General features: G+C 37.8%; 1 pseudogene; it reads left to right on the top strand.

The window, feature by feature from the left end:
- The first annotated feature begins 6691 nt into the window (after positions 1-6691).
- Positions 6692-16236, top strand: LOC109074067 (annotated as a pseudogene).
- The last annotated feature ends 230 nt before the right edge of the window (positions 16237-16466 follow it).

Below are 16466 nucleotides of genomic sequence, written 5' to 3'. Positions count from 1 at the left end.
CCAATTTCCTTGAACCAGTTGAGGTTAGCTGGATAGAATCAGCAAGGAAAAGATTAGGGACATCGACCTGGCCAGGATCAATGCGTTTACCTCTCTTCAGCTCTTTGTGCATGGAGGTTACATCTAAATCATGTACTGGATCAGAAGGATGCAATTCTGAATCTGTGTGTAAACAAACGAAAGGACGGCAAAACTGGAAAATCTGTCTAGATGTCAGTCCATTTTCTCCAGAGGAGATAAACATCAAATCCAAGGAGGGATATTTGGAGATTACAGGTATGATGACCTTGATATGTCTGTCTTTATTCCACCTGTAACATGTATAAAGCACCATGTATTTATGTAAAAATAAATGGCTTATGCAATGACATTACATGCTGCAGATCACATTTCCTAAATACTTCAATGGCACGTTCTTCTATGTCTGTTTTCTTTTATAAGTAATCATGAGGAAAGGCAGGAGCATCACCGATGGATCTCAAGAAGCTTTACAAGAAAATACAAGTAAGAGCTTTTTTTTTTTCCATTTAACTTGTCATAATAATTTCTCTTGTATTTAAAAAATAATAACAAAATGTTATTTCTCAAAAACTGAGGGTCATCACAATTTATTTTTTTTTTTATTTTTTTTTTATTTTTTTTTACACGTTTACAGCTGTACAGAACATACAGTGTTACTCCATGATTACTCAAGGCTGATTTAATTTTTTCTTGTGTCATTCATTAGGCTTCCGGCTGACTAGGACCTAAAACAGATCAGCTCCATGCTGTCTTCAGATGGTATTCTCTCAGTTGAGGCCCCATTAGCTGGCTCTAGCAGTCTCCCTGGAGAGACTGTCATCCCTATTCACATGATGGACAAACAGTTATCTGCAAAATCAGACGGGCAATGCATAACCAGTAACTTATAGACCTAGTTACTGGTTAGACACAGCCTGTCTTATTTAATATGTATATGTGAATATATGTGTCAAAAAAGGAATGAATGGGTTTAATTAACTGTTTGTTTTTGATGGCTAACATTAGAAGCATTTGTAAATACTGGCTTTGCAAGGGAATATTTATCATATTATGAACCATTACCAAAAGACTACAGCAACAGTAATATGCTTAATAGATCAGTTTGGCTGTTACTTTGGTTTAAAAACAATTATGCAATACATAATTTGTGCTGTATAAGAATATGTCTAAGATGATTACTCCTATGTAACCAGCAAGTACTGACTGACTAAGGAGAGATAAGATTTTCCAGCTCGCTCTTTCTCACTTTTTCAGGCTACAATTTAAATTAAAAAAAAAAAAGTGGGGCTTCATACTGGGGATTGTATTGTATAATGCTAGGATAATCCTTTTGATTTTGAAAAGCTATTTTAATAAATCTGTTTTGAGAATGATACCTTGTGTGAAGACAGACAGAATTGCTGCAATAAAGGCTTTATTAGCAACAGGACATTAGAAAAAAAAAAGTACAATAGTAAAAAAGCATTTGAAAATTTGGCAGTAAAATTACATTGTTTTGGTTGAGCTTGTGTGTAAAAGAAGTTCAAGCCTTTTAAATTTGTGTTAACTGTATGCATTTTGTGTCAAAGCAACAAGAAATGTGTTAATTGTATAGTCTACACAGACTGATGTTGGGCTAACTGTTTTAAGAGTTTAGGAAAATTGTTAATTTTTGAAAAAAATTGTCGTAGTGATCGTAAAAAAACTGTAAATGTGTTGTGGAGTAATGTTCCATGTTAAAATATGAATATATAAACAAGCGTATGTGCACAGTAGCCTACCTATAACTGCGCTTTATTGCATCCGCTTTCTGCTGATTGCTGAACGAGATTGACTCACATGCTAAATGACCAACATGGTACACTCTCATTCATTTCATTCACGAATGAGATGTAAATGGGGTGAAATAAGTCTCAAATTTACTTACAAATGCATGCACAATTATCTATGAATTTGATTAATATTGCAAATGTATCTCACTATCCACAACCAAACTGCCTGTCTGTGAAATTCAGAATTACATGAACATGCAGTGATTTGTACGTTTGTGAATGCAGATGTTTTCTTTTGCATTAGTGTGTCAGAATTTGCACATTCAACAAGGAAGATATGCATTTGTGGATCAAGTGGCACGCGTGCATTCATTGGCATCTTTTTCAATCAATCCTATTTGATTTATTTGGATATTGACACTTTCTTTGTGCAGTTTTCAGCATTTCACAACCAACACACAAACTACCAGTGAATAAGCCCCAGTGCTATTGATTAATGTGTGCATATCTAACCATCCATTAGAAAAATTCACAAATATATTTTACTATCCACAAACAAATACCTTTCAACGTGTCTGTGAAATTCATAAATGAATGAATGTGCAGCATTTGTTCAAAGAGAGACAAATTTGTGAATAAAAATTTTATATTTTGTAATAAAGTATCCCTATCATAATTTGTGCATGTGGAGAAGTTTGGACAATTTCAAGGGCCCTATGTGGGAGGGGGATCCGGAACCTAAAATCCCAGCTGGGATTTCTAAATAACCCAAAATGTATGGGATTCAGATTTGCTCTGGAATTCAGCTCTGGATATTTGCTGACGTGAGGCAAATGAGGCCTAAACAATACTGCAAAATTTTTGTTTGTTTTAAATTTTTTAAAGAAGTGCATGACATGACTCAAACATAATGAAGTCATTTTTATTTAAAAGAAGAACAACAATAATAAAAATAAATAATACAAAATTCACAAGTAAATTAAGTAAATTGTTCAAAGTGTAAAATATACCACAAAACTAAAACGTGGGTCAGTTGTCAAATAATGGTAAAGTGTACATTTCTTTCTTTGCTGCAAATATGCTAAACTACATGAGCTGAGCTCTACCTATTCGGCATCATTATTGTTGCGAGATGCAGCATTTTGGTCATTTCAATTGCTCTCGTTCAGACTCAGAAGCAACCAAAGACTATAGAAATACAAAGACGGGAGAATGAATGGGAGAAACTGCAATGCACAATATGGCGGATAATCCTACCTTCAAAATCAAAGAGGCCATCGCTGATTGTGTCACTGCAGCAGCTGTTAGAAGCTCTGGTTCCCATAGAAACCTGAGACAAGACCTGTCAATGCGTATGCGCTGTCTTAAGCACGTTATGACTGCGCATGCACATTGCCTGCTGGTCTAGCCTGAAAAATAAGCTTTTTAAATGCTACTTGAGCATAAGAAACAACATTCCTTAGGCAGTTCATCTCAAATTTTGTTGCTGATTTGAAATATGAAGATGGTGCTGCCTGGTATTTAAAGCCGTAGAGCTGACACCAGATTCTCTGAGCTTTTAACTTCATACTACCATACTGCTTACGTTGCCGGTCATGACACTGTCATTCATGAAACGCAAAACCTTCCTTATTTGGTTTCCTTCTTTGGGTGACCAAAAGTGTAAAGGCAGGTTTCTCCTTACCGTTGTACCCTGACTATTTTTGTATGTGTTCCACAGCTTTCATCACATACTCATGAGCAGTCTTCAAATGACATGTCTCAGGTATTCTATGCACAGTAAAAAAAATAGCAGTGTGTTTTGCCAAATGCTCAGTATTTTCCCTTGTTCTATTACCTTTGTATGATTCAGTTATATCTCTAATATAAGCTGGCCTGAGGATGTATCCTCAGTTTCAGAAATACCAACACAATACCTTTTTAGCATCCATAATATGACAAAATGCTTTGAAAAGTAAGAAGTGTGTGTTTTTTTTTTTGATTGATAATCAAGCATTTACCCCATTCTAAAGCTCTTCAGAGGAGCACATCTGGTTACAAGTTTGGTTATAACACTAGCATATGTTTTTTATGTATTAGACTCTGACCTGGATATAGTGTGCAAATAACACACACACACACACAAATATAAAATAATAATAATAATAATAATAATAATAATAATAATATAAACTTGTAATAAAAAACTGACAGTAAGATTGTCTTTACTTCCTGTATCAATGAGTCAGTTAAGGCTAATTAATGCATCACTGGTTGTATTTTACAGAGGCTGAACATATTAAAATGGTTATGATGACTGCTGGTAGTACATGCCAGATTAAATTAAGGGCTGGAACTGGGCCTGTAAATATACACCATATAACACAGCGGCATGTAGAACCGCCACTTGAGACCATCATTTAACTTACTGAGTGCACACATAGTGTCCATGCCAAAAATATGGTCCAGGGTGTCTCCAATTACATGACAAGTCTAAAGCTATTCAGGAGGGAGGAGGGTGTTGACATGGTGAGAATGGCTGGGAGCTCTGCGGGGATCACTCTCCACCGCCTGTGGTATGAACAAGTGTAACGAGTGATTGAAGATTTATGACACAGTAAAAGTTTAGTTTGTCAACATGTTCACATTTCAGTGTTACATGCACAGCATTAATGTGTGAAAGTATCTGTTATTTACATATAGAGATTTGTGGTTCATGATTTATTTATTTATTTATTCAATATTATGTATTTTTATTTTTGGCAATGTTTCACTTAATATACTGTACATTTTAAGTATGTTAAGAAGTTCAAAAAATCAGATATTAAAGCGTTAAAACTTGTTTTTGCCAGTTTTAATCACATTATATGAAGTAATATGAAGGCTGATTGATTATTATTTGAATTTATGACCTGACAATCAGGCTTCATATTATATATATATATATATATATATATATATATATATATATTATATATATATATATATATATATATATATATATATATATATTATGATCACCTCCATTGCAAGTAAATAATTCAGTTTCCTTTACAGCATGTGCAAAGTAAAGTTTCATTTTGGTTGCCTTTTAATTGGTTGCCTAACTTAGCTTATGTCTCTTTTACACACTTCCTACAGCCCTAACCTACTAAAAGCTATGCATGCTGAGAATGTGCAGGTCTCAGGGCTACACTCATTTGCCCTGCTATTAAATATTAGGCAAATGTTATGCTAGTGTTGATGTCAGTTTCTGCATGAATGAGGCCATAAAAACGTGTCACACATATGTTTCTGGGGGATGTATGTTTAGGTGATTACTTTTCTTGACATAAGAATTTTTTTTTTCAGTCACATAACAAAATATCAAAGTGGTAATATGGTATATATATTGCACACATATTTTCAGCAAAACAATTCACAAACGTTTGTGAAAATGGTTTACAATGATTAAACAATGGATATGCTGTTAAAAATTAGGTATTTGTACACTATGTTGTCAACTGTTAGTGGAACATAGTTAATGTGATAATGTGCTTATAACCTTGAGACTAATTGGTTACAAGTCATTGTCAACATAACACGGTCAACATCTTCAGGTCTCTTTGTTGTTAAATACAATGTACTTAAAAATATCACAAAATAATTAAAGGCATAATATATAAGATTTTTTATTAAAATATCCCAAAACCACTAGAACAGTGTTATATTTAGCTGACTTGTGTACTTACATTATCCCAAATGTTTCAAAGAATGTTTAAATCACCTTCTTCTTCTTTTGTGTTTATTGGTGGTTGGCAAACCAGCTTCAGGTGCATTTACGCCACCTACTGGGATGGAGAGTGAAGCCTCAATGATCTGAATGTTTAAATCCAGAGAAATAAGCAGTTTTAACTAGTGACACGGACCGTATCCATAGTGTCATAGTGTCGCCTGCCAATGATGTCAAAACCCCTCGATTTCCGGCTTTGTAGAAAACATATGGAAACACCAAAGTTGCTTTAATATGTTGTGCGTTTTAATAGACCAGTGATGACAACACAGAGTAGTGTTATAACAGAACTTTCAAATGTATCTAGTATGATAAAACATCACTGCTTTTTTCCCCACATACACACGACCAGAAGGAGCAGAAGTGGTCAACTGTAGCATAATAAAAGCTCCTCTGCTTTCGAGCCATGTGTCGCACTCACTCAGAGGCCTCGTTTCACTTCGACGGCTTTCAGCCTCTCTCTGCTTCATTCTACTATGTTAATAAATCATTAGCTCATCCATGAACTCCCATGAAGTCACGGTGTCATCAAACTACCTGCTCTTTGTTTATTTTGAATGCACGCCCTCTAGCGGCGAAAAATGACATATTGTGCCTTTAATATTGAGACTAGTTCCGAACATGAAATTTCTATACCTATTTCTATAACATCCCTCAGCATAAATAACTTTTATTTCTGAGGTTTTTCTTCATTACAAACACTAATCTTGAAATCGGAAAAAATCCATTATGCAGCAGTGATGACAAAGCCAAACTGTTCTACATATGTCTCCTCAAATAAGAACTAATCCACGTGTCTAAGCCAGTCTTGGTTCATGCTGACTGGTGTATCATAATACATCTGTTGACACTGCATGCTTCTTTTGAATGGGTTTTGAATGTCATCAGAATTAATCAGTTACATCAATTAAATTGATTTGTCAAACAAAAGTATCATATGTATCTAAACTTTACATTCATCTAATCTTCACAAACAAAACAGTGAAACACAAGTACAAAATTTATGTTCTGGACGAAAAATATCATATGCAGTACAGTAAGTCATTCCATATTCAGAATGATTGTCAGTGCCAAGTGTTTCAGCTGATCAATTCCTTGACTCCCATTTGTTCCATATTAGACATTACATAGCCATATTTAGCTTCTGCTTGGGTAGCAGAACAAATCAAATATAAGGCGGTAAGGATAAGCCCTGAAGACTGTTCAGGAGGAAGCTGAGTTCGGGACTGTGGTGAGAACATTACTGATAGCTCTACTGTTTGTCATTGATTGGTTGTAACAAATACACTATTTATTAGATAAAAAATGGAGAAATGGATGACTATCAAATGCTCTGGATATTTGCATTCACATTTTTTTCAGTATTACTAAATGTAGAGATATGAAAAGCGTTTCACATAAATGTATGGTAATAATATTTTTTTTGGTAATTAAATTAGAGGAAAACAGAAAACGGAAAGGTCACATGACTTTTAAATCTATTGCAGGGCTGCTGGAAAAACATCACTAGTGGGAAGGAAAAAGGTAAACAATATTTATGTTGTTAATAAATGAACAGCAATTTCTCATTTCTAGTTCATGGACAGTTATTTTTAACAAGTAGTAGTGCAAATTAATTGCCAATATGGAAAAAAGTGTACAGTGATGAGGTTGTATTGTAAATAAGAAATAAAATAAAATGATCCTCTCTTCACTGCAGTAAGCCGCCACCATGAGTACGGACGCGGAGATGGCCATTTATGGCAAGGCTGCCATTTACCTCCGTAAGCCTGAGAAGGAGAAATTACTGTCAAAGACTTTTATCAAACAGTACAAAACAAAATACAATTCACATGACTATAAAGAGCTGTACGTCAAGGGAACGATCAAGAGCAGAGACGGTGGCAAAGTCACTGTCATTGTGAATGACACTAAAGAGGTGAAATTTCAACATTCCACAAAAACTTTTACTTATTTAATCTTACATATTTTTCTGAATTTTCAAATTTAATGGATCAAATTTATAGGAGAGAGTTGCAAAGGAGGATGACGTCCATCCAATGAATCCTCCCAAGTTTGACAAGATTGAGGACATGGCCATGATGACCCATCTCAATGAACCCTCTGTGCTGTATAACCTCAAAGAGCGTTATGCCGCATGGATGATCTACGTAAGTCCTGGAGCAAAGTAAAACAGCATTTAAGTTCATTTGTCAGTGTTGTTGCAATCTGACCACTTCTGCTGCTCTTTCAGACCTACTCTGGGCTGTTTTGCGCTACTGTGAACCCTACAAGTGGCTCCCAGTGTATGATGCAGAAGTGGTGGCTGCCTACAGAGGCAAGAAGCGTATGGAGGCCCCACCCCACATCTTCTCTGTCTCTGACAACGCCTATCAGGCCATGCTGACTGGTAAGATCTGATTTATGTGATCTGAATTATTATAAGTTGATTTTAATATGTCAAATTCACATTCATATATTTTTTCAATAAAACAATCGCTGAAACATTATTGCCTTTTCATTTACAGACAGAGAGAACCAGTCTGTCCTGATTACGTATGTATCTAGCCTACTGTTAGAGATGTTGAGAGCAGTTATATTTTGGTCTTGTGAAACTTCTACATTTCTTATAATCATTTCTCTTCTCATAAACCAGTGGAGAATCTGGTGCTGGAAAGACTGTGAACACCAAACGTGTCATCCAGTACTTTGCCACAGTTGCAGTACATGGTGACAAGAAGAAAGAGCAGACTCCTGGCAAAATGCAGGTATGAGATATAAGTCATTATTCTGAAAGATAGCTTTACAAAAATCTCACTCAATATATGATATGTGAGTTTGTGAAATGCCTACAAAAAGTGTTCAGATAAGAAAAAGAAAATTAATGAAACTTCTTCACATATCACAGGGCTCTCTTGAGGATCAGATCATTGCAGCCAACCCTCTGCTTGAGGCTTATGGTAATGCCAAGACTGTGAGAAATGACAACTCCTCTCGTTTTGTAAGTCAAGCTATTTTTATATTCAGACATAATTAAGAAATATTTAGCTTAGCTTTGTTGAGGTTGTTGTTGTTGTTGTTATTGTTATTTTAGTAATACAGTACAGAAACTCAAATATAAATTTTATTTAAACAGGGTAAATTCATCAGAATTCATTTCGGCACATCAGGAAAACTGGCTAGTGCTGATATTGAGACATGTAGGTGGACATGATTTAATTTATCCATTCTGCACATTTGTCTGTCACGCTTCAGATGATTGTGACTCAAGTGCATTCTCTCAACAGATCTGCTGGAAAAGTCTAGAGTGACATTCCAGCTTCCAGACGAGAGAGGCTACCACATCTTCTACCAGATGATGACCAACCATAAGCCTGAGCTGATCGGTAGATGCACATATTTGATTTAATATTTACTATATTGCACAGATAATATTGTACAATTCTATGTAATAAATGCTCTGCGTATTTTACAGAAATGACGCTTATCACCACCAACCCTTATGACTTCCCCATGTGCAGTCAGGGTCAGATCACAGTGGCAAGCATTGATGATAAAGAGGAGCTGGTTGCTACTGATGTGAGTCAATGCGGTTTTTTGAAATATCAAATTCAATATAAATATGGCTGATCATAGAGCTTATTCTTTTCTGAAATTTCCAGACTGCTATTGACATTCTGGGCTTCAGTGCTGAGGAGAAGATGGGCATCTACAAGTTCACTGGAGCTGTGCTTCATCATGGTAACATGAAGTTCAAGCAGAAGCAGCGTGAGGAGCAGGCTGAGCCTGATGGCACAGAGGGTGAGACTAAATACCAGTGTGTGTGATTGCATGCTGTGCTTGGATTGAGAGATCAAGGTTTCTATATATCTTAAAAAAAATGTCGTTTTTTTTTTGCTACTTTTACATGGCAGAGGCTGACAAAATCTCCTACCTTCTGGGTTTGAACTCTGCTGATATGCTGAAGGCTTTGTGCTACCCCAGAGTAAAAGTCGGCAATGAGTTTGTGACCAAAGGCCAAACTGTGCCACAGGTGTGTAGTAATGCAGTGGTTCTCAATTCCAGTCCTCGCGCCCCCCAGCTCTGCATATTTTGCATGTCTCTCTTTATTAACACACCTGACTTAGATAATCAGCTCGACAGAAGTGAGATCCGTGCATGAACTGTTTCCATTGACATGGTCCCTACATAGTGTTCATTGCTCCCTACTCAGTACTCCCTGAGCAGGGAAAATCTGTTGAAGTTTACCTCACTTCGGAACATTCATTCACGGATTTGCACTGCGCAATGTCTTCACACACGGACAAGTGTGACATCATATACCTCTGTAAATAAATACAAATTTAAATGCACATCTTGCACACTTCAATGCACTTTGAATGGAACATATACGTTCGCTTTGAACTGGAATCATGGCGGAATATCCTGTGATGTCCACTTCGCAGGGCACTTACGTTCGAATAGAACAAACGTCTGAAGCCATAAGAGAAACATGCAAAATGTGCAGAGCAGGGGGACGTGAGGACTGGAATTGAGAACCACTGTAGTAATATATGTAATAACCTATCTCCATCATGTGCTTTGTGTTCAGCCTGAAAATCATGATTGAATCTGACTAATTATCGCAAATGAGAAAGTACTGAATAAAAATTCAGTCTATTCTTACAGGTGTACAACTCTGTTAGTGCCTTGTGCAAATCTATCTATGAGAGGATGTTCTTGTGGATGGTCGTTCGTATCAACCAGATGTTGGACACAAAACAGCAAAGAAATTTCTTCATTGGTGTGCTGGATATTGCTGGCTTTGAGATCTTTGATGTAAGAATCTTTTAAGTTTGTCTCTCTTTATGGAAAATAGAGTCACATTCAGCCGCTAATAAATGATCCTGTTTCTTTCTCCAGTTCAACAGCATGGAACAGCTGTGCATCAACTTCACTAATGAGAAACTGCAACAGTTTTTCAACCACCACATGTTTGTGCTGGAACAAGAGGAGTACAAGAAGGAGGGCATTGTTTGGGAGTTCATTGACTTTGGCATGGACTTGGCTGCTTGCATTGAGCTCATTGAGAAGGTTTTTTTTACTGATTTATGAAAGTATCAGTTTCCATTTTCCATTCTCAAAATTATCAAGTTTTAGTAATAAACAGCATTCTTTTATAAACAGCCCATGGGTATCTTCTCCATCCTTGAAGAGGAGTGCATGTTCCCCAAGGCTACAGACACTTCCTTCAAGAACAAGCTGTATGATCAGCATCTTGGCAAGTGCAATGCTTTCCAGAAACCAAAGCCTGCCAAAGGCAAGGCTGAGGCCCACTTCTCCCTGGTCCACTACGCTGGAACTGTGGACTACAACATTTCTGGCTGGTTGGACAAGAACAAGGATCCACTGAACGAGTCTGTTGTGCAGCTTTACCAGAAGTCTTCTGTCAAACTGCTGGCAACTCTCTACCCACCTGTTGTTGAGGGTAAGGAGGAAAAAAATTTAATGTTACTAATTCAATTATGGACATTAATTTAACCATCCTTTGATTCGGTTTTGCTCTTTCTTTCTTGTTTTTGCATTTATTTGTGTTCATTTGTATCTTTATCTGAATAGAGACTGGTGGTGGAAAGAAGGGAGGCAAGAAGAAGGGTGGTTCCATGCAGACTGTGTCTTCACAGTTTGAGTATGTCTTTGTTTGAGACCAAATCTGAATAATGATGCAACTGAAAGCAGTGACTGTACATCAGCTTGCTTGACTCTAAGTCAGAGAAATTATATATCAACAAGTCAGAAAATGTGACTAAGAAAGCTGTAACTTTTCATGATTAAATAGGAAAACTTGGGCAAGCTCATGACCAACTTGAGGAGCACTCACCCTCACTTTGTGCGCTGTCTGATTCCCAATGAGTCCAAGATTCCAGGTAAAGTTATAAAGCGATTACAGATACTCTGTCATTAAAACAGCATTTAATGGCTTTTATTAATTTGCCAAGCTCATGATCTAAACTGTCCTTTATAGGTCTCATGGAGAACCACCTGGTTATCCACCAGCTGAGATGTAACGGTGTGCTGGAGGGCATCAGAATCTGCAGAAAGGCTTCCCAGCAGAATCCTCTATGGTGACTTCAAGCAGAGGTAACAGGGACCACATGAAAACACCATTTACTGTTATGAGGCTCTTAATTAGAGGATATGAAGCATTATGATTGACCTTCAAACCAGATACAAAGTGCCGAATGCCAGTGTAATCCCAGAGGGACAGTTTATTGACAACAAGGAAGGCTTCTGAGAAACTCCTGGATCCATAGATGTTGATCACGACCAGTACAGATTTTGGACACACGAAGGTTCATATTCTACTTAACAGCATTTAAAACATTTAATGATCATGATTTATTGTATGAGATTATTCTGTTTAAATCACTGTCTTATTATTTATTATATATTCAGGTGTTCTTCAAAGCTGGTCTTCTGGGTACTCTTGAGGAGATGCGTGATGAGAAACTGGCTGCTCTGGTCACAATGACTCAGGCTGTCTGCCGTGGTTACCTGATGAGGAGAGAGTCCCACAAAATAACAAACAATAAAAAAAGATCATTTCAGTTAGTATAAACCTTTTATCAGTGGAAATATTTATACCAGTGATTCCTACCCCACATGATTTCAGAATGTTAATGAACAATCAATAAAAATTGTTCCTCTCTATGGCAAAAAAGTATCTTGAAAAATATTTAAGATTTACTTATATTTACAACAACCAGGTTTTTTTATTTACTATAAAGAAAAAATACAAAAACCAAAAAAAAAAAAACTCATTAAAAAATTAACCTTTAAAAATATTACTAACAACTAATTATACATTTAATAACTGCACGTGCCAAGGTTGAGAAGCAGAGAGCTGATCTCTCCAGGGAACTTGAGGAGATCAGTGAGAGACTGGAGGAGGCTGGAGGAGCCACTTCTGCTCAGATCGAGATGAATAAGAAGCGTGAAGCTGAATTCCAGAAGCTGCGTCGTGATCTTGAAGAGTCCACCCTCCAGCATGAAGCTACTGCTGCTGCCCTCCGTAAGAAGCAGGCAGACAGTGTGGCCGAGCTGGGAGAGCAAATCGACAACCTCCAGCGTGTCAAGCAGAAGCTTGAGAAAGAGAAGAGTGAATACAAAATGGAGATTGATGATCTCTCCAGCAACATGGAGGTTGTTGCCAAAGCAAAGGTTTGACAATTGGTTCTTAAATCTTTTCAAGGAAATGTATAAAATATGGTAAAGATTCTTAAGAAACAAATGATTTTGTTGTTTACAGGCCAATCTTGAGAAGATGTGCCGTACCCTTGAGGACCAACTAAGTGAAATTAAGTCCAAGAATGACGAGAACCTTCGCCAGATAAACGACCTCAGTGCTCAAAGAGCAAGACTTCAAACTGAAAATGGTAACAATGGAAACAAAGTCTCAAAATTACATAAAAATATTTTCCTTCACTACCAAAATGCCTAAGTTCAAGTCCAAGTAGTTTATCCACTGGAGAGAACTACCACTACACTATAGAAAAACATTACTTCTTCCTTTCATTAATGTAGATATATACCATTTTCTCCACCATCCTTATATCTTACCAATGTTTTTGTAAATGTAAATCTCTAAAGGTGAGTTTGGCCGTCAGCTGGAAGAGAAAGAAGGTCTGGTTTCTCAGCTCACCAGAGGCAAACAAGCTATCACTCAGCAAATTGAGGAGCTTAAGAGGCAGATTGAAGAGGAGGTTAAGGTAATTTAGATAATTTAGAATTAAGGTAAAAGATAATTTCCACTTACTAGGCAACAAACCTAATTTTATGTGGCTTTGTCTCCTAGGCTAAGAACGCACTGGCCCATGCTGTGCAATCAGCCCGTCATGACTGTGACCTGCTCCGTGAGCAGTTTGAGGAAGAGCAGGAGGCAAAGGCTGAGCTGCAGCGGGGAATGTCAAAGGCCAACAGTGAAGTTGCACAGTGGAGAACCAAATATGAAACTGATGCCATCCAGCGCACTGAGGAGCTTGAAGAGTCCAAGTATGTACATCACAAGAGCTACTATGTGTCCATATGGAAAAGTCTTTCATGTTAAAACTGTTGTTTACAAATGCATTACAGGAAGAAGCTGGCTCAGCGTCTGCAAGAGGCAGAAGAACAAATTGAGGCTGTAAACTCCAAATGTGCATCTCTGGAGAAGACCAAACAGAGACTCCAGGGTGAGGTGGAGGATCTCATGATTGATGTGGAGAGAGCCAATTCCTTGGCTGCCAACCTTGACAAGAAGCAGAGGAACTTTGACAAGGTAAAAAAAAAGTCATATTGTAATAAGATTTTCTTTTCAAAACAGTTGTGTGGCCATTGTTTCAGCATGCTACAAGATAAACAAACCTGATCTTAATATGTCTCCATTAAAGGTCCTGGCAGAATGGAAGCAGAAATATGAGGAAGGTCAGGCAGAGCTGGAAGGTGCCCAGAAAGAGGCTCGTTCACTCAGCACTGAGCTGTTCAAGATGAAGAACTCCTATGAGGAGAGTCTGGATCAGCTGGAGACCCTCAAGAGAGAGAACAAGAATCTGCAGCGTAAGATTGAAACATTAAAAGGTAAATATATATGATCAATGAATGCGAATAATGATACAGATGATATTTTTCCTTTCTACAGAGGAGATTTCAGATCTGACAGAGCAGTTGGGTGAAACTGGTAAGAGCATCCATGAGCTGGAAAAGGCCAAGAAGGCAGTGGAGACTGAAAAGGCAGGGATTCAGACCGCCCTGGAGGAGGCTGAAGTGAGTATCTGGAGTTTATTTTGTAATTCTGTCTAGAACCATTATACTGTGCTATTAATGCATATTTTGATTCTAAAATTTAAATTTTGTTTTTATTTTTCATAGGGCACCCTGGAGCATGAGGAGTCCAAGATTCTTCGTGTCCAGCTTGAGCTTAACCAGATCAAGGGTGAGATTGACAGGAAGCTTGCAGAGAAGGATGAGGAGATGGAACAGATCAAGAGGAACAGCCAGAGAGTCATTGAATCCATGCAGAGCACTCTAGACTCTGAGGTCAGGAGCAGGAATGATGCCCTGAGAATCAAGAAGAAGATGGAGGGAGACCTCAATGAGATGGAGATTCAGCTGAGCCACGCCAATCGCCAGGCTTCTGAGGCCCAGAAACAGCTCAGGAACGTTCAGGGACAACTTAAGGTATGTGACTTCGCTTTGGCTTTGAGGTACATTAATATGCTTATATAATCTTACCTGTGTTTACTAAAGCTTATTGTAATGGTATTGTTATGTTCAGGATGCCCAGCTGCACCTTGACGATGCTCTGAGAGGACAGGAAGACATGAAGGAGCAGGTGGCAATGGTGGAGCGCAGAAACACTCTGATGCAAGCTGAGATTGAGGAGCTGAGAGCTGCTCTGGAGCAGACAGAGAGAGGCCGCAAAGTGGCTGAACAAGAGCTGGTGGACGCCAGTGAGCGTGTTGGGCTGCTGCACTCTCAGGTAACAGCATACTGTTTTTTACAAAGAAATTAAGGAAACTGAGAGCCTCTTTTAAAATGTTCATACTGTTGCTTTACATGTTGCAGAACACAAGTCTCCTGAACACCAAGAAGAAGCTTGAGGCTGACCTTGTTCAGATCCAGAGTGAAGTTGACGACACTGTACAGGAAGCCAGGAATGCAGAAGAGAAGGCCAAGAAGGCCATCACTGATGTGAGAAGCAGTAGCTGCCTAATGATTCACAAAGACTTGTGTACTTAAAAATGTATATTTAATATATATCTATATTATTGCAAGGCTGCAATGATGGCAGAAGAACTCAAGAAGGAGCAGGACACCAGTGCTCACCTTGAGAGGATGAAGAAGAATCTGGAGGTGACAGTGAAGGACCTGCAGCACCGTCTGGATGAGGCTGAGAATCTGGCCATGAAGGGAGGAAAGAAACAACTCCAGAAACTGGAGTCCAGAGTAAGATTGCCTTTATTCTGATGTTCTCCTTTATTCTGATGTTTATAGTCTTGAAGTGGACATTATCCAGTGTCTAAATATATCTAAACATTGGTCCGTGAGCTTGAGGCTGAAGTTGAGGCAGAGCAGAGACGTGGAGCTGATGCTGTTAAAGGTGTCCGCAAATATGAGAGGAGAGTCAAGGAGCTCACCTACCAGGTACACACAAAAAAGTTCATTTCACATTAATCTGATTATGTTTTGTCTGATGTACATTGATTATGTGCAATCATTGATTGCAGACTGAGGAGGATAAGAAGAACCTCAACAGACTGCAGGATCTGGTTGACAAGCTTCAGCTGAAGGTCAAGGCTTACAAGAGGCAGTCTGAAGAAGCTGTGAGTACCTCATTTAAGAACTAGAAACACCTTCTACACATTTGAGATCTTCTGCTGCTGATATAATTGTGTGTGGATTTGCAGGAGGAACAAGCCAATACTCACCTTTCCAAGTTGAGGAAGGTGCAGCATGAGCTGGAGGAGGCTGAGGAGCGTGCAGACATTGCTGAGTCTCAGGTCAACAAGCTCAGAGCCAAGAGCCGTGATGCTGGAAAGGTAATTTATTTTTCTGATGCATATTTTTTCAAACTTAACTACCTTGTGTTTTCTCTTTTATACTAATCATGTATTTGCTCACTCTCTTTTTTTCAAGGGCAAAGAGGCAGCTGAGTGAAAAACGTAACATACCATGTACATCTCTGAAACAGTAAAAATGAATAAACCTTCAAATTCAGAAGCTTTCTTTTCTTGTAATTTTTGTTTATTCACTCACGACCATTTACGATTTGTCAGTACTGAATTAAGCTTCATGATAAACCATCAAGTAGTTTATGAAATGGGCTCAATAGTATGAACTTTGATTTTGAAATGTATCAAATAAATGTCAAAATCAAAACTACAACTTATAGCAAATTGATCTATTTTAAACATAATTCCATTGAACTTTCTGAATTTAATAATAAG

The sequence above is a fragment of the Cyprinus carpio genome, chromosome B5 (genome assembly GCF_018340385.1).
Source record: "Cyprinus carpio isolate SPL01 chromosome B5, ASM1834038v1, whole genome shotgun sequence".
NCBI classification, from domain to species: domain Eukaryota; kingdom Metazoa; phylum Chordata; class Actinopteri; order Cypriniformes; family Cyprinidae; genus Cyprinus; species Cyprinus carpio.
Note: the sequence above shows the minus strand (reverse complement) of the source record. Positions and strands in the feature narration are given on the sequence as shown.